The sequence below is a fragment of the Erpetoichthys calabaricus genome, chromosome 17, assembly GCF_900747795.2.
Source record: "Erpetoichthys calabaricus chromosome 17, fErpCal1.3, whole genome shotgun sequence".
Taxonomy (NCBI): Eukaryota; Metazoa; Chordata; class Cladistia; order Polypteriformes; family Polypteridae; genus Erpetoichthys; species Erpetoichthys calabaricus.
In genome coordinates, this window is record NC_041410.2 from 44,281,335 (window position 1) to 44,307,702 (window position 26,368).

The 26,368-nt window shown below is 37.7% G+C and overlaps 1 protein-coding gene across 7 annotated transcripts in view; it reads left to right on the forward strand.

The window, feature by feature from the left end:
* Positions 1-26,368, forward strand: part of LOC114667840 (neogenin-like) — a 434,801-nt gene that overhangs the window by 159,541 nt on the left and 248,892 nt on the right. The gene's annotated exons all lie outside the window — the stretch shown is intronic.

Here is a 26,368-nt window from a genome sequence, read left to right on the forward strand (position 1 = left end):
GGGTTGAGGGCGAATGTCGACAAAAGTTGACATTCAGCGATAGAGGGCGACAATCAGCTGTTAATGGTGACAAAACTCACTGTCACGTCACAGGCATTCCCTCTGTGCTTGGAGGAATGCTAGACTCGTTGACTCGGCAACTAATCCTTGCATGTGTGTGAGTTGCGAAATGTAAACAAAGGCAAGATGGTATCGACATGTCACAAGGGAGCGAAGTGAGTGCAGAAAAGAAAACACTCGGCAGACAATGTTTTGCACATTATCGCCGAGTCGGACTCTGATTTTTCAGAATCGGATTTTGACAGTGATCAGGAGATCGAGCAAGAGAGTGAGAAGCTGGCATCAGCTGATCGGACACCAGCCGATGCCGTGCCAGCTGATCGGCTGCCAGCTGAGCGAATTCGCGCAGCCGATGCACCTACGGCAAGGTTTGCGTGGGAGGAATACCCAGACATTGATTCGTGGGAGCCGAACTGGCTACCGGACTTCACAAGACAGCATGGCTTGCTGTTGGACACGACAGATCACCAGCTGCTGGACTACTTCAGGCTGCTTTCTCCTGATGCTGCTTTTCAGCTACTGTCTGATGAGACAAACAGGTAGGCAGAGAAATTTTTTGAATCGCGGGCTGTGCTTGCATCGCATTCTCATTTTTCAAAGTGGAAACCCACAACAAAAGACGAGATGAAGGGTGCTGTGGCATTACAAATAGAGATGGACCAGAACTGGTGATATAACTTCAGGGAGCATTGGTCCAAACGTGCTTTGTCCCCTGGCTTTGGATAGGTTATGCAGCATGATGATAGGTACGTGATGCTGCAAAGTTTTATTCACTTCTGTGATAACCAGAAGCAAATCCCAAGGGGTGAGCCAGGCTATAACGCCATGCATAAAGTTCAGCCCCTGCTTGACATTGTGGAACCAACATATAAACAATTTTATCAGCCTGACTGTGATTGGTCTGTGCATGAATCTATGATAAAATAAAAGGGGTCCTTTTTTTCTGCAAATATATGCCAGACAAGCCCAGAAGGTATGGCATAAAGGATTTTGTACTGGCAGAAGCAAACACTGCCTGAAAGTAATTACATATACAGGAAAGTATTTCTTTCAAAGAGAGAACTGTCCCTTGACAAGTCAGGATGTGCTGGAGCTGCTTCAGGGCTATGAACATTTGGGTCATGTTGTGTACATTTGGACAATTTTTATACATGACCAGAATTGTTCATGGAGCTACAGTGCAGAGGAATTGGAGCTTGTGGCACTGTGAGGGTGAACAGGAGACACATGGCTTCACAGTTGAAGCCAGACAGGCTGAAGATGAAAAGAGGTGACAATACGGTTTTCATGCGGGCAGAAGACTTGGTGGCAGTGGCATGGCACGATGGCAAACGGGTGACTTGTCTCTCTACAGTACACACTAACAATATATGTGAGAAAGTACAGCAACAGACAATTGAAAAGTAGGCACCAAAGCAACACATATTGTAAGCAGTGCAATGTGGCAATGACTGAAATTGGCTGCTTTGAGCGAGATCAGACTTTGCAGGACTTTGCTGTGTAAAATGTATGTGATATGTATGTGAAATCATAGTATGTGAAATATAGTATGCAGGCTCATACAACATGCAAGACAGTAACATTTTGTGAAAAGGAAATATTTTTTGTTGATATGATATGTTAAACAATTGTTTGTGTTCTGTTTTAAAAAATGTTAGTTTTTGGAAAAATATTCAGCCCTGGGGAGAAAAGAAACAAAAAAAAAAATTATCCCTAAAAGAGTTAAGGCATGTATTCTGCTCTGACTTATGAGACATTGACAGTTTTATAACCTCATGTGGTTGGGAGAAACCTAGAAACCTGAAGTTTAATTATATTCTAAAAACCTACCTGTTTTTAACATGACGTTCAAAGGTAAGTTTGGATATGCGTCCCAAAAGGTCAAAGTGTGCCACACAGCTTTAAAGGAACTGTTGATAGACTGGGCCTGTGATGGAAAGCAAGGTTTGTACCTTGAAGCTCAGCTAGAAGCATCATGTAGTATTGTCTTTTGAGAGTTAGGCAGGGAAAGTTCAAACCACTAGCTTTCCTGTGTCAATCATGCTGGCACAAACACTTATTACTGCCAGCTCCCACAGTTTTAAAGGACTGTATTTTTTCAATTGAAGACACAATTGTTACTCTGCGTCAATCTAATTCGAAGGTCAACCTTGCACATCTCCCTCAGCCAATAATGACATTCACTCTCGCTAATTTTAATTTATGTCAAGGAATGTCTTCCTTCGCAGTACAATGTAATTGCTATATTATATCTTATTTAAAAGAGATACTGTAAGCATGTTTTCAAATGAGGCATCTATAAGAATTATTTTCATGTTTTTTTTTTTATTATTAATGAGTAATGTTTACAGTAAGAGATGGCCTGAAAAAACTCATTGGAAGTTGTGTTAAGTAATTAATCCATCCTTCCTTAAATTTGTGAGCTCTGGAAATAATTTTACAACTATTTAAAAATGTTGATTATTTTTACAGATTAAAACTCAAATAGCAAATTAATATCAAAAATGATAGCCAATGCATCATTGTTCTATATGTGTTGAGGTATTTGAATTTACAGTTGCCTGTCTGACCACTGTTCAACAAAAGACAGAGACATGGCCCATTATTTTCTCTCATCCGCTCCCTCGATTTCTCCCCCATCTGTCTTTATATATTAAATGTGTAAAATGTTTTACTACTTCAGCCAAAACTCAAAAGGTTTTGCCATTTACAAATGTTCAGGCTGCCTGAAAATGTAAATGACCATTTCTAAGATATTCCAATCAATAATAAAAGGTTAATTGTTGAGTGAAAAATGTGTTCATCATGATGTATTCAGTCTCCATCTGCTAATTGTTTAAAATGTACAGGTTTTGTAATCTTGTTGTCTGATCCTGGCTAGACCAGATAGACAAAGACAAAATGGCATACTCCTTTTTTTCAGTCTTGGTCTACTCAGTTCAATTTAATTCCATTTAATTTCTGCTTGCCAGGCGCCTGCAGCAGCTTTATTTATGAGGTCCTTTGTAAGGAGCATCAGAAGAGCTATTACTTTAATCTTTGCTGCGCTGGTGCAGTACACTTCAACCTTGTTGCTCCCTGCTGATGTATCTGTGATCCGTTTTTTTGTTGCTCCCAAACTTCTTTCTCCCAAGCCATGCTTGAACTATGCACAAAGTACAGTTAGGTTCCCAAACATTGGAGAAGCTTAGTATCACATCTTGATTGCACAAGATTTTGGATAACTGGCTTAATTTAGGCAGAATTTATATAAATTTAGTAAATCTAAATGTGAAATTTAACACAACTGTGTATCTAAGAATGGAGGAGCATGTTGTGTCAGCAGCTGTTTGACATGATAATGTTTGGAACTAGAGTGTTTGGTTAATTAGTCTGTCTGGTGCAGATGAAAGGTGCTGCAATAAGAAGAGGAAGACCACAATGTGAAATTGCCTTTGTGCCCTGGGGATTTGCTATCGGACAGAGGCAGAATAGAGCTCTGATAATTTCAAACTCCTAGCAATGTGCACTCTCATGCAGACAAATTGTGCTTCTTTCATCACTAGACACACTGCTGTCCATCCCACAATGTTTCCAGCTTTGAATGCAGAGATATACCAGCATATATTTGGCACATTACAGCTTGGAATCCTTCTGTGAATGTGCGTTTCACCTCTAGACAGCACTAGGTTCCAATATTTGGAAAGGTGTTGCTTTGAAGGAATAATATTCATTTTATTCAAGGAATAATAATAATATTAATTTTTCAGCTCATGCAACTTCACTTTTCTCATCTTGTAATACATTAATTCAGCTTGCCCTGCTGTTCTGTATTGTTCCTGTCATGATTTTATTTTCTTTGCATTGTAATTGTCTTGCTATGTTTATCAAGCAAAATGTTATAGACTTGATTGCTCTGCTAAGGTATGGGTTGACTCCTCTCCTTACCTTTCCTGGACACTTGTTCTCTATACTTTTGTGCAAGGATTGAATGAAGATCAGAGCACTGGAGATGGAGTAGGTTTTGAAAATGGAACTTGCACGATTTGCCTGAAAGGTGACATTGCTGATACTCATTTTTATTGAGCATTGAACAAAGGCAGAAGAAAATGGTTGAATTATGATAAGCTTGTGCTCATTCTTTAACTTTTTTGTGCATCTCTTAGGTAGAGATTAAGGAATATGTCTGATAATGATAATGGAGAAGAAATCACTCTGCACAAGTTGAGGACAAGTTATCTTCTACTGCAATGTTATTGAGATGAGCTGGGAAATTTCTGTTATTTTTTTGGGGTTCCTGCCAACAGACGGCCAGGAGTCCCGTCTGGGATGCCACTGTGAGAGCCAGCCCGACTACAGACAGACACCGTTCTTAAGTCCACCACACACAGTTTATGTACACTATTTACAATTAAATGAGTCCCGCATAACACACAGTGCTCCAGCACCAAACACTCTTTTCTTGGGCCTCTCAATGGTCCTTTTCGGGCCGCCTTCTCTTCCCACTCCGAAGCCTTGTTCTCTTCCTCCCGACTCTCGCTTCGAGTAGTGGTCGCTGGCTCCTTTTATCAGGCACCCGGAAGTGCTCCAGGTGCTTGATTGGTAACACCTGGTTACACTTCAGGGTGTGGCAAAAACAACTGCCCAGAAGGGCCCAGCAGCTCCCACTGCAGCACCCCCTGGCGGCGCTTGCGGAACCCAACAGGGATGCACCAAACTCCAACCCCCATGAAGCCCTGCGGGAGTCTGAGGCTGCCATCTAGTATCCAGGGGGAGGTATTGGGTCTCCCATCCTTGCTCCCCTGGAACATATGCTGCAGGGGTGTCCCGGCTGGCCATGGGCCCCGGCCGCCTGCCACAGTATTTACATACTGTTTTTATACACACCTATATAAATATTATGTATGTGCAATGAGTATGTCAGCTAAAAAATGTTGTGGAAGACCTACATATGTATGTCACATATCCCTTCTTGAATTGTTTAATGATCAATTGGCAAGAATAAGTTAAGCAAGTGTGTTGGTATATGTATTTATGTCCTGTATATGTGTATCTGTTTGTATCTTTGTCTGTATATATACACACACACACACACACACAGTATACTGTATGTATGTACTATGTTTATACATACACAAAGTGCTGTGGCTGACATATATATGTAGTCATGCATCACTGCTTGAACTGTTTAATGATAAATTGACATGAACTAGTTAAGCCCCACAAAGAGGAGAATTATCAGATTGTTATGAACTACATCATTAAACACGAAACACCGAATGTATAGGTAAAGTAACACATTACTGATAAATATCTTTCACAAACAGTGATGTCATTTCTAACCCAATCTACTTGCCAAACGTGTCTGGTGTAACCACTGCATCAAAGGCTTTGGAAGCACACAACTCTGAATCGGGTTAAGCAGGTTCAAAAACTTATGGAGAAATTGTTTGAGGGATGTTCATTACAGTTGGCGTAAACTTTTAATAAATGATGTAGAAACTGTACATGACGTGCAAAACACTGAGTAGAACGATCATTGGAGCATTTGTGATTAATTCAGGAGCGTTTCATTGTGACATCAGATTGCATTATGTTAGTATAACATGAAAAAATACATGTCAAGATTACAAAAAAAATCTTAAGCCTACACCAAATTTTCCAAAACAATGTGAAATGCACATTACACACAAATCATCTTACATTGTCTCAGACCTAATGATGACAGAAGAAACTTTGTAGAGTATAATCAGGGGTGGCAAAACACATATTTAAGTTTAAAAAATGCACAAACTCCACCTCTTCATGATAGAGGTAGTGTGAAGAAGAAGTGCTGCACAGAAAAGTATCGCCACCTTGTAGGCCTATTACTTTGAGGGCTGGAGAAGCATAGTTATGTTATTGTGGAAAAATCCATGGAAAACACAGAGGTAGTCAATGTGTCAGTGATTCATAGAGACTTCGGTGCTTTGAATGTTGTCATTGGAATGTTACAACAAGCCCTATCTGTTTGTAGTACGAGTACTTGTCAAAAGTTAACTGAGCACTAATTTGTAATGTTAAATGAAATAGTGAGATGGTGAGCAAGCATAGCGATTACAGACATAGTAACGTTACATTCTGGTTAAACTTTATTAGACATATTCTTTTTAATGACTTGTTCAGCATAATTTTGTTATGAATTTGATTATTTACAAAGCTGAGAGAAGATATTTTAGGTAGCTGGTACCATAAACAGAAGGTCTATTTGTGCTGCCCATATTTTATTTTTTTTTAAATGAATAGCAAATGCTATTTGTAGAAATATAACTATTCATCAGTTATAATAATTACATGCTATACTGCGCACACACAGTTAAAGTGCATATACTGATATATGTATATGTATGTATATATATGTGTATGTATATGTATGTGTATAAGTATATATGTGTGTATGTGTATATATAGATACAGATGTGTGTATACACACCACAGAGAGAGATACATACACACATAGATATATAGATTTAAAATGTGTGTGTATTTTTGAAGAGATTTATTTTAAGTATGTTTTTTGTCTTGCGCTTTATGCTACATTAGGTGGGCTCCTGTCCCAAGAGAATACGTATAAGCAGGTTTAATATAGGACATGCACAGCCTCTGCAGTGACCAAAAAGCTGCACAGAATGGAATAAGGGGTATGGTTCAGAACTGGTAAGGATGTAAGACAAGGCTACATACTGTCTCTGTGTCTGTTCAGTTTATACACTGAAAAAACTGTCAAGGAAGCCAGGCTACATGAATAAAAACGGGAGCCTGAAAATCAGTGGAATTCTCACTCACAATCTTTGCTGTGTTGGTGATACTACCATATTACAGTAGCTGAAAATGAGGACAATTTGAGACCTCTGCTTAGCAAGATCAAAGAACATAGTTTGAAAATGGGTCTCCAAGTTAGCATGAAGAAGACTAAGCAGTTCACAGCTAGCAGACTTTAAAACTTCATCCCTGATGGTGAAGTAATAGAAATAGTAATCATTAGTGAAGTGACAAGCAGCCATTGACAAAATTCTCAAGTGTAGGGATGTGACTGCGCTATTAAGCCCAAATTGCTCAAGCCAAGGTATTTTCAGCTACGTGTGTCACTATGGATATGAGAGTCCTGCGCATACCCTGGATGGCCCAGAAAACAAGTGCATGTGTATTGCAGAAGATCAAACTAAAGATGTCATTGGAAACTTCAATGACAAGGATTTGACTTTCTTACTTTGGACACATCATGCAGAGATCATTCCCTGGAAAAGGTCAACACAGAAGAGGAAGACATGCATGGCAGTGGTTGTACACAGTTACTACAGCAATGGACACCTCACTATAAAGTCTTAGCTGGCTGACAGGGCAACTATCAATAGAATAGCCATTAGTCAACATCAACTCAATGGCAATTAATTACCTAGCTTATTGGACACATAGTGGGTAAAGTTTTTTGTAAAACGGAAAAACTCTAAAGCATGCTTCTGGCTGTTATCCTATTTAGTAAGGCCAGTATATGATGAAGATAATTGCTTTAGTGCTGTCATGCTGTTATAGAGCCATAATAGTCTGTTTTAATGTTTATTTTCTTTAAACAAATCATTTATAAAAGAGAATCTCTGTTTTGTACCCTGCTATTTTAGTCAGTCCCAGTTGGCAATAATTTTAAATCACCCTTCAATCAATAATGAATCATCTTTATAACATTAGCAACCACAGGGTTTCAGTGCTGTGCTCTCCAGTAGGGGATTCTGAAGCACACTCCATACCCCCTTTCTGCATCAATGATCTTGAATTACAATGGAGATGATAGACAAAGGTGGAAGATAACAAGGCTTTTAACTTTGCACACAAGGCTAACAGCAATCCCAATGTGTTTAATTTTGTTTTCTGATTACTTGATGACATATGTTATGTGATGTGATTATATGATGACAGTTGTTTTTATATTTTTGCAAGCTCTTTTATTTATTTTTATATATATATATATATATATATATATATATATAAATATATATATATATAAATATAAATATATATATATATATATATATATAAATATATATATATATAAATATAAATATATATATATATATATATATATAAATATATATATATATAAATATAAATATATATATATATATATATATATATAAATATATATATATATATATATATATATATAAATATATATATATATATATATATATATAAATATATATATATATATATATATAAATATATATATATATATATATATATATATATAAATATATATATAAATATAAATATATATATATATAAATATATATATATATATATATATATATATATATATATATTATAAAAGCACCAAATTGTGTTTCAGTATTTTTAATTAACTGTATACTTTTGATTTCCTTAACTTAGCTGTTGATTTGCTTATAAACTAAATCCCAAGTGTGCTCTGAAGTTTGGTACAAAGTTAACATTTTTGGCTTAATAAAGTGGTATGACATTAATATGTTAATGATAGGACTGTTAATAATGAAGTATAAATACATCTAAAATAAGCAGATTAAGTCTGAGGATTCCAAAATACAGTAGAACCTCTGGTCACGAACGTCTCTGAACATGTACATGTACAAATCGGGTTATGATCAAAAAGTTTGCCAAAATTTTGCATCTGTTCACGACCACACGCTCTGGTGACGAACAAAAACACTGGTGGCCAGTTTCCCTATGTGCGTTCGTACACCATTCTCCGTTTCCCATTTTCTTTTGTTTGCGTATACAGGGCCTAACAAAGCAGCTGATGTTGCAAAAGGAGTTATAATGTTAACCAAGCAGAGGCCTCAAGTGCTGGAAGAAGTGGAAAAACTGTTGTTAGTGTGGTTGAACGAAAAGCAACTTGCAGGGGATAGCGAAAGCCAGGAAGATTCATGGCGATTTGCTGGAAAAAAAATTCTTGATTTGAGTGGCGAAAGTGAGGAATTTAAAGCCAGTAGAGGATGGTTAGAAAAGTTTTACAAGAGAAGTGGCATTTAATTTTTTTTTCCCTGTGCTTAAAACTCATTAAAGTTTACAGCGAGCGGTTCGTAAGGGCCTAGCGCAAATTCTTACGATGTTAGTTTTCTCTGTTGTTCAAGGTGTTCTCAGTGTTATTCAATGTTTTTACATTTAGTTTACTATTACACTGTGCATTCTACAGTATGGTATAATTAACTATTTTTGTGCTAAAAAATATATATATTTACATACAGTTCATACTTTCTGGAAAGGATTAATTGTATTTACATACAATCTTATGGGGAAATTACGTTCAGGTTGCGTCCAGAGTTTTGGAACGAATTACGGTTGTGACCAGAGGTACCACTGTATTATAAAATTGTGTGAATCATTGTATTTCTTAAAAATCAAAAAGGGGGGGAGAGGGGGATTGAGTGCTAAGTTTTTCCTTCAAATATTATGTTAAGGTAATCTGATTTGGAAAATGAGTGAATGATATCTGAATATAAGATATATCGAAGTCCTGTTAAGAGACAGTTGGCAAGCATGGTATTCTGAGCCAGAGACTTCATTTTAAATCACCTTTTAGTAGCTGTACCTGTTATGAGGGGAGTTCGGGTATCAACATAGCAAATCACTTTTAATACAGTGCATCCAGAAAGTATTCACAGCGCATCACTTTTTCCACATTTTGTTATGTTTCAGCCTTATTCCAAAATGGATTAAATTCCTTTTTTTCCTCAGAATTCTACACACAACACCCCATAATGACAACGTGAAAAAAGTTTACTTGAGGTTTTTGCAAATTTATTAAAAATAAAAAAAACTGAGAAATCACATGTACATAAGTATTCACAGCCTTTGCTCAATACTTTGTCGATGCACCTTTGGCAGCAATTACAGCCTCAAGTCTTCTTGAATATGATGCCACAATCTTGGCACACCTATCCTTGGCCAGTTTCGCCCATTCCTCTTTGCAGCACCTCTCAAGCTCCATCAGGGTGGATGGGAAGCGTCGGTGCACAGCCATTTTGAGATCTCTCCAGAGATGTTCAATCGGATTCAAGTCTGGGCTCTGGCTGGGCCACTCAAGGACATTCACAGAGTTGTCCTGAAGCCACTCCTTTGATATCTTGGCTGTGTGCTTAGGGTCGTTGTCCTGCTGAAAAATGAACCATCACCCCAGTCTGAGGTCAAGAGCGCTCTGGAGCAGGTTTTCATCCAGGATGTCTCTGTACATTGTTGCAGTCATCTTTCCCTTTATCCTGACTAGTCTCCCAGTTCCTGCCGCTGAAAAACATCCCCACAGCATGATGCTGCCACCACCATGCTTCACTGTAGGGATGGTGCCAGGTTTACCCCAAATGTGACGCCTGGCATTCACACCAAAGAGTTCAATCTTTGTCTCATCAGACCAGATCATTTTCTTTCTCATGGTCTGAGAGTCCTTCAGGTGCCTTTTGGCAAACTCCAGGCGGGCTGCCATGTGCCTTTTACTAAGGAGTGGCTTCCGTCTGACCTAACATACAGGCCTGATTGGTGGATTGCTGCAGAGATGGTTGTCCGTCTGGAAGGTTCTCCTCTCTCCACAGAGGACCTCTGGAGCTCTGACAGAGTGACCATCGGGTTCTTGGTCACCTCCCTGACTAAGGCCCTTCTCCCCCGATCGCTCAGTTTAGATGGCCGGCCAGCTCTAGGAAGAGTGCTGGTGGTTTCGAACTTCTTCCACTTATGGATGATGGAGGCCACTGTGCTCATTGGGACCTTCAAAGCAGCAGAAATTTTTCTGTAACCTTCCCTAGATGTGTGCCTTGAGATAATCCTGTCTCGGAGGTCTACAGACAATTCCTTTGACTTCATGCTTGGTTTGTGCTCTGACATGAACTGTCAACTGTGGGACCTTATATAGACAGGTGTGTGCCTTTCCAAATCATGTCCAATCAACTGAATTTACCACAGGTGGACCCCAATTAAGCTGCAGAAACATCTCAAGGATGACCAGGGGAAACGGGATGCACCTGAGCTCAATTTTGAGCTTCATGGCAAAGGCTGTGAATACTTATGTACATGTGCTTTCTCAATTTTTTTATTTTTAATAAATTTGCAAAAACCTCAAGCAAACTTTTTTCAAATTGTCATTATGGGGTGTTGTGTGTAGAATTCTGAGGAAAAAAAAATGAATTTAATCCATTTTGGAATAAGGCTGTAACATAACAAAATGTGAAAAAAGTGATGCGATGTGAATACTTTCTGGATGCACTGTAAATGTCTTTTTGTAATACATGTAAAGGAGGCTTGAGAGAAAACCTAGGCAGTGTGAGCTGGCCTATGTTATAGAGAATTAAAGAAACTTAAATGCTTGTGATTTTGTGACATGCGGCTTACTGTTGTAATTCCTAAATAGTCCTTTAAGATCTATGATGTTTCCAACTAGGTGGTTTCTTTAAAAAAGAAACACTTTTCATGTTCACCAGAGAAGGTATATATTTTAATCTCTAGACTGGTACTTTATACTTTTTTTTAGAGCCCCCATATACAGAGAACAGCCCAGAAGCTAGTTCTTTCAAACTAAGCACCTGAAATACCACAGTAGGTGTGGATTTTAGGTAAAGCCAATCTCTGAATTAGAAATTGATGATAGCTCCTAAATGTTTGCTGTTGTTAAAAATGTGGCTTGTTCCTGTTATTATTCAGCTGCATTTGGAATTTCTAGTTGTGTGTGTTTTACATTTTGAGAAAAATAAACATTTAGCAAAATCTAATGTACCCCTCAATGCCTCAACCTTTTCTAAATATTGTATTAAATCTTCTTATTAATGCAGAAGATGTACAAATACAACTGCATTAGTGACTTCTGTTTTAGTTTGTTTCTCATATGCAGTTTGTTTTCAAAATTAATCAAGGGCTTATCTTTTTAAAGAAATCTTAAACTAAGTTCAAAGCACAGTTACATTTTGCCTGAATAAGGGTCCTGAACTGCCTCGAAAGCTTGAATGTTGTAATCTTTTTAGTTAGCTAATAAAAGGTGTCATTTTGCTTACGTTGCAACACCCTACTACTAAGTTCAAAAAGAAGAGGTGGAATAAATGCTTGTGTACTTAAGTTATGATTCTAATAAGAATCTTTGTGAACAAGGATGATGAGTAAAACACACTGTTAATGTTTTTTGAGATTACAAAGAGTCACCTTTAATCGGACATTCCTTTTTCAGCAAGAATCAACTTTTTCTTTTCTGTAAATAAAAAAATTGCAGACTAAGTCTTGGATTATTAAACTTTGTGCAGTGGTAGTACAGAATAACACAAGTTGTGCATCAGTCGTGTGGATCAGGCACTGGGATTCTACCATCTTATGCTCAAACAACATAAAAAATATAAGAAAATTATGTAAAATAACATGCTTCTACTGTCCTGATTGCTACATCAGGCTGTGCATTGGTGATTTTTTCAAAAAATACCACACAAAGGATATCTACTAAATTTGCAACAGTACAGCAGTGGACACTAGACAAACCTTTCCTACTGTTTTATGCATAATTAAATTTTTCCTTGTTGAAAAACATTCAGCATTTTAAATTTTTTTTCCAGGGATAAACATAACAGTAAGGAGGATAACAAGTTTTTCAAGAAAAAATGTAACTAATAAATTGTAATTTTTTTCAAGAATGATGTATTCTTTTTTTATGGTAGATTATTTGGCTATAAGAAATTACAAAATCAATAAAGCAAATCTCAGCAGTAAGAAGCAGATATTTAGAAAAACGGTTCTCATTTTTGTACATATACAGTCTACACAGAATATGACCGCTTTTTATTTAGACAAAGTTAACTTCTCATTCCAGAATTGATAAACAGTCAGTTTAGAAACCTTCATTGGAATGGGGATTTTGGTTAAATCTATGACTACCATGATAAGTGTTGCTGACTTACTTGAAATTTTAACACATCATTAATAAACATCTCAAGTAGTGGTTAGGTTTAAGGACAGGGCTGTATTAGGTAAATATCACTTGTTTAGTTAAATTTTGTTTTCTGCAATTCATGGAGTGAAAAAGCAAGGTAGACATTAGTGACAAAAAAAAAATAAAATAAATAAAAATAATGCTGTCATTGACCAGAGCTATCTTTCTTGGAGAAGGCCAAGAATTGTTTTGATACTGGACTGCAGTGCTACATAACACACATTTTTAGAAGTGTTGCTTGTTTATTTAATTGTTTTTTGAATTTGGAAGTCAGTGGTCAGTTCTCCACATTTTAAAGGCTCATATTTATTCTGTGCTGAGTGTTTAATAGTTTGGACAGGATGCCATATTATGAAGTTATTTTAAAGTTGGTGCAGCTAAAGCCGATGTCAGATTACGCAACTTCTGGTTGTGGGGCATGCTAGCCTTTTTGGATACAGTTGCTGATCTTGTCGCTGGACCATGTTAAATTACACGATGGAAAATTGCTGGGCATGTCATATTTAGAGATTGTGTGCCAGCTTTCAAGCACCATTGTGCTTGGCCCTTTTTCTGACTGCCAATAACGTGATGTCTGATGGAGCCAGCATTCTACAAAGGGTTAACAAGCACGTAAAGTTCAGTTACAGTCTCTAATACCAGTATCCCCACACACCTTTTTCCCATTAACCTGTGGTGTATAAAACATGAGATATGAGACAGATGAGCTTTTCTTCTGTTTGTGAGGTCCAAAGTACTTGCCTTCCTTATTCCTTGTCACTGCACAATATGAATTGTACTTCTGGATGAACATTCATTGGTTGTTAGCTCACATGCACACAGAGCCCACCCTGTAATTAAGGACAAAATCAGAATGAGTTGTGAGCTAGCTGGAGGGAGTCCACAGGTCATGTTACATTATGAGATCAGCTTAATGGGAGTGTGCTTCTGACTACCTCCGACTCACTAAGATTATATAAATGACCGCTGTGAATGAAAATCATGGGAGAAATCTTCTAATGTGACATTGCATTTGAATGTCTCACTTAGGATTGTATGGTGAGTCAGAAGGTAGAATTTGAACTGGAAACTTTGTGGCCTAAAGTTTTTAGTGCATTTATCATTATACCGTACTCCCTGTCTAAACTTAATATGAAAATTAAACGTAACAAACCTGTCTGTGGCTAAGTGTTGGTGTAAGTTAAACTGAGATGTTTACGAGGCAATGTTTAAATGAACTAGACTAGAAAGCTAGTACTAGTGGGTAGTAAAGAACTCTGCTCTTTCCACATGTTTCTGCCCTAACTCTTCATTTTTGAGAAGACTTTTCTTTCCATTAAAAGTTCAGGGAGAGCTAGAACCAGAACCAAAGCAAGTAGCAGTAGCATCATGTGGTGATTAGGTGATCCATTGTGAACATTTTTTCAAAGAGTTAAGAGCACTACAGGGCAGACAAAATGCATCTTGGGAGAATAAGGAGTAAAAAATGTTTTAAATAAACACTGTATTCTGCCAAAATCTGTGGAAATGCCCTTTAAATGAGCTAAAATTATATTTTGAACATTCCTGTAGCCATCCCAAAAGGAGAATGCTGCAAAATATCAAAAAAAATCATCTTAATGCAGTCTATACCCTAGTACATATTTTATGCCACAATTCTGTGTCCTGCTGTTTTGATAAATTTTAAGTTGGTGGAAGAATAAATAAGTCAAGAGTAAGTTCTATTAAAACAATAGGGACCCCTTGGGGTCTCATTTATAATACTGTATGAATTGGAGTGTGAAAAAAAATCTAACCTGTAATACCTGGCATACGCATATTTCTGTGTAGTTTACCTTTATAAACCACAATTATCTTGTAAATGTGCATATGTAAACACACCTCTAACCCTTCCTGGTTATCCAGCCATCATCCAACCCGCTATATTCTAACTACAGGGTCACAGGAGTCTGCTGGAGCCAATCCCAGCCAACACAGGGCGCAAGGCAGGTTGCCACCCTGAAACAACCATATATGGGCCATGCTAGTAAACCTCATACATGTGCAGACACGATACTGCAGAAATTGATTGGCTGGTAGAGCAGCCTCCCACCTGACGCATTAAGACTCCGCCACCTGCATTCAAGAATATCTACCCATGCTTTGCAACTGAGCACACAAGGTTATGTGCAGCATTATGGTGCCTCATCTCTGTCTTCTGGGGAGGGTGGTCAGGGAAATATGTAAGGCACCAGCGTCTCGGCAGCTAGTACACGTAATAACATGATTGCTGTTACAATGAATAGTACAGTCCATATGAAAACCTGAGGGTTTACCTTACCTACAAGCTGTTCACCACGTACAGCACTATCATGGCTGCCAACGCAACTTTGTCTTAAAATAAAAGAATCATGGGTTTACCCACATCTTGGTGTTAAAGATGACTTGTACGTTAATGGAATGTAAATGCTTACAGTTAGCAAAAGCATGTTTATTCTCATTGTGTCCCCTTATTGCAATATAAGTGCAGTAAATTACTCTGATTACATTAGGAGAACTGGAAACTGCTGCAGATTGCGTTTTTATGTTTGCAAAAATGTGTTATGGTTTATATATGTACACCCACACCATATGAAATCCGAATGTATTGTCTCGCCATTGATTAACAGCTTCCTGCACAGCGGGACAAGATGCAGTGAGGCATAGCGGAGGTATGTCTGACCTGTCTGTCAGTTCCATAAGAAGTGACAGCAGGTAGCTGATATAAATTGAAGAAACAAAAAAGTTCTTCAGTGCAAATGCACAGCATTGACCCTCTTAAAAGGGAACTTCAGTATAGTCTATACATCATATTGATCACTTTTAAAGTGTAAAGTGTTTGTCATGTCAATACACATTCTAATAATGACTCAGTGATATGAATTACAGTACATTTGTTTTGGAAATGTGTCAGTCAGCACTGGCAGCAGGCAGCCTGCTCACTTATCTGCCATTGAGGCAGCTGAAGTTGGATACAAAATTCTCAGAACTGAAGTCACTTTATCTGGGAGTTAGGTGACTGGAATTTTATAGGGTAAATAATATATTGTTATTTGGAATACCTACGTTCATTTGTGTTTTCTGTGTCTACAATAATCTGTGTAAATGTAGGATGACAAGAAATGCGAGGCAACAAAATGTTGAACACATAACTAAAACAAACTTTTTTTCATGTTATAGTAATACTTGACAAAATGTTGATGTGAAGTGTATAATATGTGAAGACTGAAGTCCAAATATCAAATGAACACTTTCACAAAAGGTATAACAAAAGAATTGGGCTTTTATTCAAGAATATAACCAAACACACATGAAATGTATGTATTTCAAATCACAACATTTCATTACCAATATAATTCCTTACAAACACATCACCAGATAAACACTTCAACACAGACTTGAATTATGAGGATTGCAGCAGGGCAATGCCTTCATCTGACTGAATGGGAGGTGCTAAACCACACATTTGCAAAACAAAAGCGAGCTATTAGTGCAGTGATAAGGAGCTACAAGCCCTCTTGACGTTTGTCAGGAAAATTTAAGGCGTCCAGGGACAATGAAAAAAAATCGTAAGCTTCGGGGATTCTAGTGTTAAATACCTGGGATCAACAATACAGAGTAACTAGAAGTGTGGAAGAGAGATGGAGTGGATGGAGAAGAGTGTCAGGAGTGATTTGTGACAGATGGGTATCAGCAAGAGTGAAAGGGAAGGTCCACAGAACGGTAATCAGACCAGCTATGTTATATGGGTTGGAGATGGTGGCACTGACCAAAAAACAGGAGACAGAGCTGGAGGTGGCTGAGTTAGAGATGTTAAGATTTACATTGGGTGTGATGAGGATGGATAGGATTTGAAATGGGTACTTCAGAGGGTCAGCTCAAGATGGCCGGTTTGGAGACAAAAGTCAGAGAGGCGAGATTGCATTGGTTTGTACATGTGCAGAGGAGAGATGCTGGATATATTGGGAAAAGGATGTTAAGGATGAAGCTGCCAGGTGAGAGGAAAAAAGGAAGGCCTAAGAGGAAGTTTATGGATGTGGCGAGAAAGGATGTGCAGGTGATGGGTGTAACAGAGCAAGGTGCAGAGGATAGGAAACAGGTGATCCACTAACGAGAGCAGCTGAAAGAAGAAGAAAATGAGATTTACATTCTCCCATCAGGTTTTCCCTTATAAACCTTGCTGCTTGCACGGAAAGCTCCGAAAGTACATTTCTCTGCCTCATTTTGTGCCTACATATGTTTTATGAATCTGACTTCTGGTTCCTAAATATCAGGAGCAAGACTTCAGATTTTAGATACATTCATTGATTTGTTTTTGCTGTCTATGGTAAAGAGTTGGTGTAAGTTAAACTGTGATCTTTACAAGGCAGTGTTTAAATGGAGGGGACTGGAAAGCTAGTACTAGGGGCAATAAAGAACTCTGCTCTTTCTTACTCTTGCAACCAGTTACGTATGTGGCCAATAGCTTTTTTGGGGAGACAAAGGTTTAAACTTTAACTTTGATTTTATGCTGAAGTCCTTTAACTTATCATCAAAAGAAAATCTCTGTTTCATTATCACCAGTGTCCTCTATTCACCTTTCAAGCAGTGATCTTGTGTTTGCATGCTACTCTGCTCAGAAATAAAATTAACCTCCAAAGTTAATGGTCTTTCCCTTTAGCTTAATAAAACATGTATAATAAAATAAAGGTGTTCCCCTTTGCTGCGGTAGGTTGGCACCCTGCCCAGGATTGGTTCCTGCCTTGTGCCCTGTGTTGGCTGGGATTGGCTCCAGCAGACCCCCGTGACCCTGTGTTCGGATTCAGCGGGTTGGAAAATGGATGAATGTTCCCCTTTAGCTTAATAAAACATGTAAGGGTGAACAAGTGAAAGAAAGGCATTGGCATTCCTCCATGGGAAATTGTGTGCCATTCAAACTGGAACCTTACCTAATACACTGGGCTTCTTATTTATTGGTTGAATTTGCAGTTTATCTTTCTGGTAGGTTTAGGTGATTAAAGCATGTATTTTTCTTTTAGAAGACACTATTATTTTACTATATTTTACATATATATGCATAAAGTGTTTCATTAGTGTTACAGTAGTTCTTTAAAGTCACCTACTTCATGATTAATATTATTTTTTTCTTCTGTATATTACTCAAAGTTGATAAATTGTATTCCTACAAGAGCAAGTACCTTGTTAGCTTGTCAAATTATTTCTAGCATGCCTATCGATATATATTGCACATTTATATTTTTATACTACATTAGTATTCAAGAACAAATATTCTGATTTAAGCATTAATTTTTTTTATTTTATTAGTGGTATATTATAATGGCACATCTTTGGTAATTTTCTATGCTGTGCTATATATTGATTACCTACCTATGATTTACATTTCACATTTTCAAAAAACACACCTCTGTTGACAGCAATGGTTCGTGTAATCAGCAGAATCCTTTCCTACTCTTTCATTGACAGGCATTCTACTTATGCTTCATTATAGTCTTTTTAATTTTTTTTTTTTCTTTTCTTAAATCCAAGTCTGCTCTGGGGATTTACATAGAAGTGCTCTGTTAAAAAACAAGCTGCTATCTTTTCTAAAATATCTCTGTTGATCCTTGTTGAGTGAACGTTTTTACAGTTCCAGGTAGCACAGCACAACCTTAAGCCATTGCCAAGCAGAATACAGGGCATTGTTCTTCCGATTTCACTAAGATCAGAGCTCTCTCTCTCTCTCTCTCTCTCTCTCTCTCTCTCTCTCTCTCTCTCTCTCTTTTAGCCTTATTTAACTATTATTATTTTTAACAAAGAAACCTACATTCCAGAGTACTGAGGATAATGTGTGATGTGATAATAGTTGTCTCATTGGAGGCTTGCCAAAAATTACCAGTAATGCCTCAATGGCTCTGCATGCATTTGCAGCAAGTCGGCAGAAACAGCTTTGTTTAGTGCCTGTGTTAAAGAAACATGAATTGGTTTTACTTTTCAGCCAAATAAGAGGAAAACACACACGGCCTGGGGTGATTATTTTATTTCTGTTCTGCGACACTTCAAATCTGTGTCCTTGGCTCCAGATCCATAATTTCATGAATGGGAGACATCATTTCTGTACTTGTATTTATTTGTTTTTGGTTTTTTTTTATTCTCCACCCAGTATTTTTCCAGAATCTCAGAATTCCTCAATGAGAGCCATTGTTGTGATGATGTGGCTGAGCCTCAGCAGCGAGGACAGCTAGTCTGAGGATAGTGATTTCGTTGGATAATTTCTGTAGCCATAGGGACTCTTACAGCTGGAACCAATCGAGCTTTGCCAGTGGGACCAAGTGCGGAGAGATTTGTCAATCATTCCCCTTGGTTAAAATGCAAGATTCTTTGACAGATTACTTTCTGACTCTTTTTGCATTGCACATAAAATTTTATTTTTATCTTTGTTCTGTGGATTTACTTAGCAAATAAACAGCCAGTCTTTTCAGATAAACACACCCTTAAACATTTTCATTCTGGTCACTGATGCCTCTTCTGTGGAGTGGCAGCTGTTTCTTACCATCAGCTTGTCAGGTTGTCTGTTGCAAATATTGAAGAGTGCTCTAATGCATCATTGACAAGGCAAGTGAATGTCAAAGCAATACAATGCAAAGACTTTTGAGAAAGCAAATAGCTTTGTCTTTGAAATGTATTCATTACAGGTTGTCAGAACAACATGAGAATTTCATTACAATAATGAACTTTTTTTTTCTTTACACAATTTAGCTCTCACTAAAAAAGATAATACAATACAGTAAGGCTTCCATGTTTATTTGTAACAAAAACTGTTTTGTAGTATATTGTAATTGGTGCCAGTTTTAGTTATTAATCTGTTATTAGTGCAACATAATCATCTAATTCAGGACAATTAGAACAGATACTTGAGATATATTTATAAATCTGATCACAAAGTAGTAGCCAGAAATTAAAGTTAATGATCATGTGCCACCCTTTTGCTGTGGCACAATGGGTGCTGCTGAAGATATTTTCTTTTATAGCATGAAACCCATATGTGCACTGTCAGCAGTTGCTTATTTTCCTCTTGCCTTCAAAATACTTTCTGGTTTAAGAAAAAGCAAGCAATCCTACTCCAGATCGTTAATAAAATAGGTCAAGGACAGAATTTTTAATATATAATTATTATTACTTATTATTTGGCTGACACCTTTGTCCAAGGCGACTTACAACATTTGAGAGATACAATTTTTTCTCTTTTTCCAATTGGGGAAAAAAGCAGGTGAAGTAACTTGCTCATGATTTCACAATGGGAGCAGCAGGATTTAAACCCACAACCTCAAGCTTTGAAGTCCAAAACCTTAACTGTTATGCCACACATGACCATGGGTAAAAAAGAGCATTACTTTTAACAGATGGGTCACAAATAAACTTTGAGTTTAATATTCTTGGTTTTGCTGCATTTTCAATTTGCTTGGATAATTGATCCAATTTTATTGATATTTTATGTAAATAATACAATATTTATTATTATAATTTATATTTTATATCATTTTTTTGTGTTTTCTTTCCATCTGTACTGCATCAGGCATGATTTTTGACAAATCTAGCTTTAATGAGTAACAGTAATACCCAACATATCACATGCTGGTTATGGGTTAAAATGTTCTTGCAGGTCTGTGTTTTGAAGCAGTGATTTTTCGTGCCATACTGTTAAAGTGAAAACACTTTGTGTCTGAGGTGGATGAAATGCTGTGATTTGGCAGAGGATTTATTACAGTAGCCTTTAGAATAGAACTGTACAAATTATATGGAATCATAGTTTAAGATGTTTTGTGCAAGTGGCACTGCTCTGTGGACTTGTGATTGTGTTGCCATAGTACCCAATAATGCCACTAGTCAAGACACTTTAAACAAAGTCAGTGATAAAAATTAGGAGTAATGTTTTACTCGTCCCACTTTTTCCTCTGGTTTTTCAGAAAGTTAAGGAGCTCCTGCTACCCTTGGGATGGTGGGGCTAGACAAGGTTGTTTTGTTTGCACAAGATTAACTTTCAATCAAAACAGTCGAAAAAATAATTAGAGGAGAAAATTCTTAACAGGCAAGTGACTTTAAATGAAGAAAATTACCATTTAAGTTAAATCATTTAATTTTAATAAAAAAAGTCAAGCAGTTTTAGTAATTCAGAAGTGAAATTTAATAATGAGGCTAGTGCAATGTCTTCTATGGGGGCTATATCTACAGGCTATGCCAGCTGATCCAGCATCTTAAGCTCAGGGTTGCTGAACTGGATGAGGAGTTTGCTGGCCTGAGTTGTGTTACAGAATTGGCAGACCTGGTTCGGGTGTCTTAAGGTGGCGCGGGAGGAGATTCCAGACCAGACATGGAGAGATAGGTGGATCACAGTCATGAGGCTCAAGGTAAAGGTCAAAACCACATTTGGGAGTGTGAAACAGTTTTCAGATCCTTCAGGAGCTGGACAGTGTGTCTAAAAATTTTGAGATGGTAGGCAGGCATGAGGAACCCCAACAGGCCACTTCAAAACCAGTACAGAGAAAGAGAGATGAAGTGATAGTTGGGGTCTCCATCATGAGGGGGATTAAAGTACAGGTTTGCTCCAGAAACAGAGTCTCACACAGTGTGTTGCCTTCTGCTTGCACCGTTGGGAGGAGTTGATAGGCTCTTGGCCAGAGCGGGGGTGGATCCAGTTTTCATTGCCCATGTTGGAACCAATGCCATACAAAAGGGTAGTCTGTCAGTTCTGTGCCAGGCTGAGGAGCAGAACTGACAGGGTAGTTTTCTCTGAAGTTCTGCCTGTGCCATGTGCAAGCCCAGGTAAGATGGAGGAGACTTGAAGGCTTAATGCATAGCTCAAATCTTGGTGCAGGATAGAAGGTTATAGGTTTGTGGGGCATTGGGACTCCTAGTAATATTTAAAAGGCAAGTTTACAGGGGGGGTTTATAGTCGGTAAGGACTTTAGTTACCTAAATATTAACTGGGATAACCTTGCAAATAGTGGAGCTCAAGAGCAGGCGTTTTTAGAAGTAATCAGTGACTGTTTATTAACATTGTTTTTTAAAGTTTCAGTATGTCTGGAATGCATGTAATGCAGGACAGGTGCATACCTAAATTTGGAATAAGTAGGCAATATTAAAAAGGTTTATAAGATTAATAACTTCAGTGTGAATCATACGGCGTATGAGAGCATGAGGGCAACCATTAAGAAGGATATTAGGGAGGCTAAAAGGCAGTTAGAGAGGAATATAGAGGATAAGGTGAAAGATGACCCAAAGATATTATTTCAGTATTTTAGTAGTAAAAGAACAGTCAAGGAGGAGGTGAAGTGCATCATGAATAGTAAAGGGGAATTGAAAAGATTTATAACACTAGTGAGGCCTTCTCTGGAATACTGCATATAATTCTAGTCTCCAGGCTGCAAAAAGGACATATCCATGCTAGAAAAAGTCCAGAGAAGAGTGACTAGGCTAATACCAGAGCTACAGGGGATGAATTATGAAGAAAAAATTAAAAGAGCTGAGCTTTTTCAGTTTAAGCAAAAGATGATTAAGAGGTGACATGATTGAAGTGTTTAAAGTTATGGAGGGAATTAGTACAGTGCATCGAGACCATTTAAAATGAGTTCATCGAGAACACAGAAACACAGTTGATAACTTTGTAAGGGTTCATTTTGCACTAACATTAGGAAGATTTTCTTTACACAGAGAACCATAGACACATGGAATAAGTAACTAAGTAGTGTGGTAGACAGTAGGGCTTTAGGGACTTTTAAAACTAGATTTGATGTTTTTTTAAAAGAATTAAGTGGATAGGACTGGGTGAGCATTGTTGGGCTGAATGGCCTGTTCTCGTCAAGATTATTCTGATGTTCTGAAACGTCCACAACTTTGTAATGCAGAACCCCTCCTTCCCATGTGAATTTCTGATCACATCGATGCATTTAGTTTTGTTTGTCTACAAAACAGACATGTTTCCACAACTAGAATAGTGAGTGTTGACAGGGGTTGGATTTACTTTGGGTATCAAATCCCAAAATGATGGTACAGTGCCTTTTCAAAAAAAAAATTTCTGTACTTTTTCAGTATTGGTATACAGCACAGCCCAAATAGAAAGAAACACTAGAAAGATAAAATTTTATCTAGGCTGGTGTGGAGCTGGTAAGAAAAATGATTATGGTCTCCATGAAGCAGCTTCACACCTTAAAGTCTTCAGAAATAAAACTGTTTAAAAAATATGGCTTGTTGAATGTAAAATGATGCTTGTGAATGTTTGTTTGATTTGAGATAAGGTAGGATTTGGTTTAAAACAAGGTTTGTGATGACCCTTCATTTACACGGCAAACCTAGCTGCACCATTATGGATCTGACACTTTTTTTTTTAATTTAAAACCATGTCTATGGCTGTATTAATAATCTTACAGTAGCTGTCTGTTTGGTCCTTTTGAGTTTATTTTCCATTGAAGAGTAAAGATCGCTACTTGTGTTGTGAAACAGTGGGGTGCAAGACTTAGACTACAGAAAGAAGCCTAATAAAAACCAAAGTACATTAAAAAGTTTGGAAATAATATTGCCAGAAAAGCAAAATTTTCTCTTCCTTGTGAGATTTTGGTGAGAACTAGGACAAGTCATTCTTTTCACAGCATGAATGCTCATGTATTATTTTCTGAAGACATTAATATTCTGCTGAGCATTTAAGCTTTGTGACAATATTCTAGCAGCAGTTCACTTTGCCTTCTTTTTGTCACTTTTTAAATTTTGTATAGATTGTCTCTTAAGATCTACTTTACTCCACAGCTCACTGAATGGTCAGTACAATATAATACAATAAAAATTATTTTTGTATAGCCCAAGATCACACAAGGAGTGCTGCATTAGGCTTTAACAGGCCTTGTCTTTTGGCAACCCCCCCAGCCTTGACTGTCTAAGAAGGCAAGAAAAAATTCCCCAAAAAATAGAAGAAACCTTCGGAAATGCAATTAGAGAGCAACCCCTTTCCAGGTAGGTTGGGCGTGCAGTGGGTGTCGACAAAAGGGGGTAAATTCAATACATAGAACATATCACAGTAAACATCCATACAATACAATAGTATAATAGTAATATTACAAGTGCAGAGCAAAATGCAAGAGTAGATGATATCACATAATTCAAATTTGTTCAGAGTCTTGCAGACCTTGGCCATTAAGCTGCCTTCCCGCTACTGGCCATTCCACAGGTGAGTCAGTGCTGGGCCAAACAATCTGATGTAAAGGACCCTTCTAGCCTACAATTCCAGTGCTCCTCCATCAGAGATGACTTTTCCTTAGGCAGGCAAACAACTTGGAACCAAGTGCCACATTTGAATACCAAGAAGACAAACAGAACAAGTGAAATTTTGTAAAATATTATACCTGTGATATTACTTAGGTTTTATTACTAATGACTAACAACAAAGATACAGTATATACAGTTAATCAGCAGCTGTAGTCTGGGTATGGTAAATTGAAATAGTGAGTCTTCAGATGGGATTTGAGAGCTGAGACTGAATGAGCATCATTTATAGTAGCAGGCAAACCATTCCACAGTTCAGGGGCCTCCCACTGTTATTTTAGTAATCCTTGGAATCATAAGCATATTGGCATCATGAGATCTTAATGAATGTTCTGGTTTGTAAGTAATGATAAGTTCAGATAAGTAAGCTGGACTTTGGCCATTTAAGGCTTTATATGTTAAAAGTAGGATTTTGAATTCTGCCCTTCAATGGAAGCCAGTGTAAGGACTTAAGAACTGGAGTTATATGTTTGCATTTTCTTGTTCTTGTAATAATTCTTGCAGCAGCATTTTGGATTAAATGGAAGCTGTATAAAGAACAGTTTGAACATCCAGTGAACATTTCATTGCAATAGTCAATCCTACTCGAAATTAATGCTTGAATTAATTTGTCAGTATCCCGCATATTTAGAAAATGCTTTACTTTCCCAAAATTTTTAAGATAGAAGAAACATATTTTGGACAATTTTGTAATGTGCACTTTAAATGACATACTGGAGCCTAGATTGCAGGCTCATTCAGTAGAATTAATGGTGATTCCAACAAACTGTTGCGATCAGCATCATTCCCTCCAGTAATTAAAATCTGTTTTATTTGTGTTTAAAGACAAGTACTTCTGATCCACTCCTTTAATTCACTAACACCACTAGTTAAAGATAAAATCGGAGAAACTTCATTTGGTTTAAACTAAATATATAACTGGGTGTCATCTGTGTACGAGTCAAAATTAATGTTATGTTTTCTGATGATAGATCCCAGTGGAGGCATGTACAGTGAAAACAGTAAAGGTCCCAGTACTGAGCCTTGTGGGACACCATATCTCACATCTATGTATAATGATGGAGTACCATCCATCCATCCATCCATCCATTTTCCAACCTGCTGAATCCGAACACAGGGTCACGGGGGTCTGCTGGAGCCAATCCCAGCCAACACAGGGCACAAGGGAGGAACCAATCCCGGGCAGGGTGCCAACCCACCGCAGGACACACACAAACACACCCACACACCAAGCACACACTAGGGCCAATTTAGAATCGCCAGTCCACCTAACCTGCATGTCTTTGGACTGTGGGAGGAAACCGGAGTGCCCGGAGGAAACCCACGCAGACACGGGGAGAACATGCAAACTCCATGCAGGGAGGACCTGGAAAACGAACCCAGGTCTCCCAACTGCGAGGCAGCAGCGCTACCCACTGCGCCACCGTGCCGCCCATGATGGAGTACTCCCAATCCATTTCTGTACGTACTAGAATTGATTTGATAAATAAGAACTAAACCAGGCAAGGACATTGTTTGTGCCCCCAATGTCATTTTCCAGCCTGTGTAGTAAAATAGAATGGTCAATATGTCAAATGCTGCACTAAAGTGTAACAACATAATTACAGTTGAGTTTCCTTCATCAGAGTATATCAGAATGTCGTTTACAATGCGTACTACTGCTATGACCAGTGCAGAAGCCGGACTGGAATTTCTCAAATAAATTGTGATGTGTAAGGTGTGACTGAAGCTGATTGAAGACTGCTTTTTCAGGAATTTTAGAAAGAAAGTGTAAAATTGATTTCGGTCTATTATTAAGTATGTGTGAGTCTAGGTCTGACTTTTTAAGTAATGGTTAGATGTCACAATTTTAGTGTATCAGTTACTGTGCCATGCAATAATGAATCATTAATAATGTTAAGAATGGGTACTGCAAGAACATCTATTGCACTTTTTAGTAGTGTTTTTGGCACTGGATCTAGGGAAAAAGTAGTAGGATTCATTTTAGAAATTAAGACTTTTGTTCTATTACAGGACTACAATTATGCAAAGTGAGGCAGGGTCTGCCTATATGGTATAAATATTCTGAACTGCTAATGC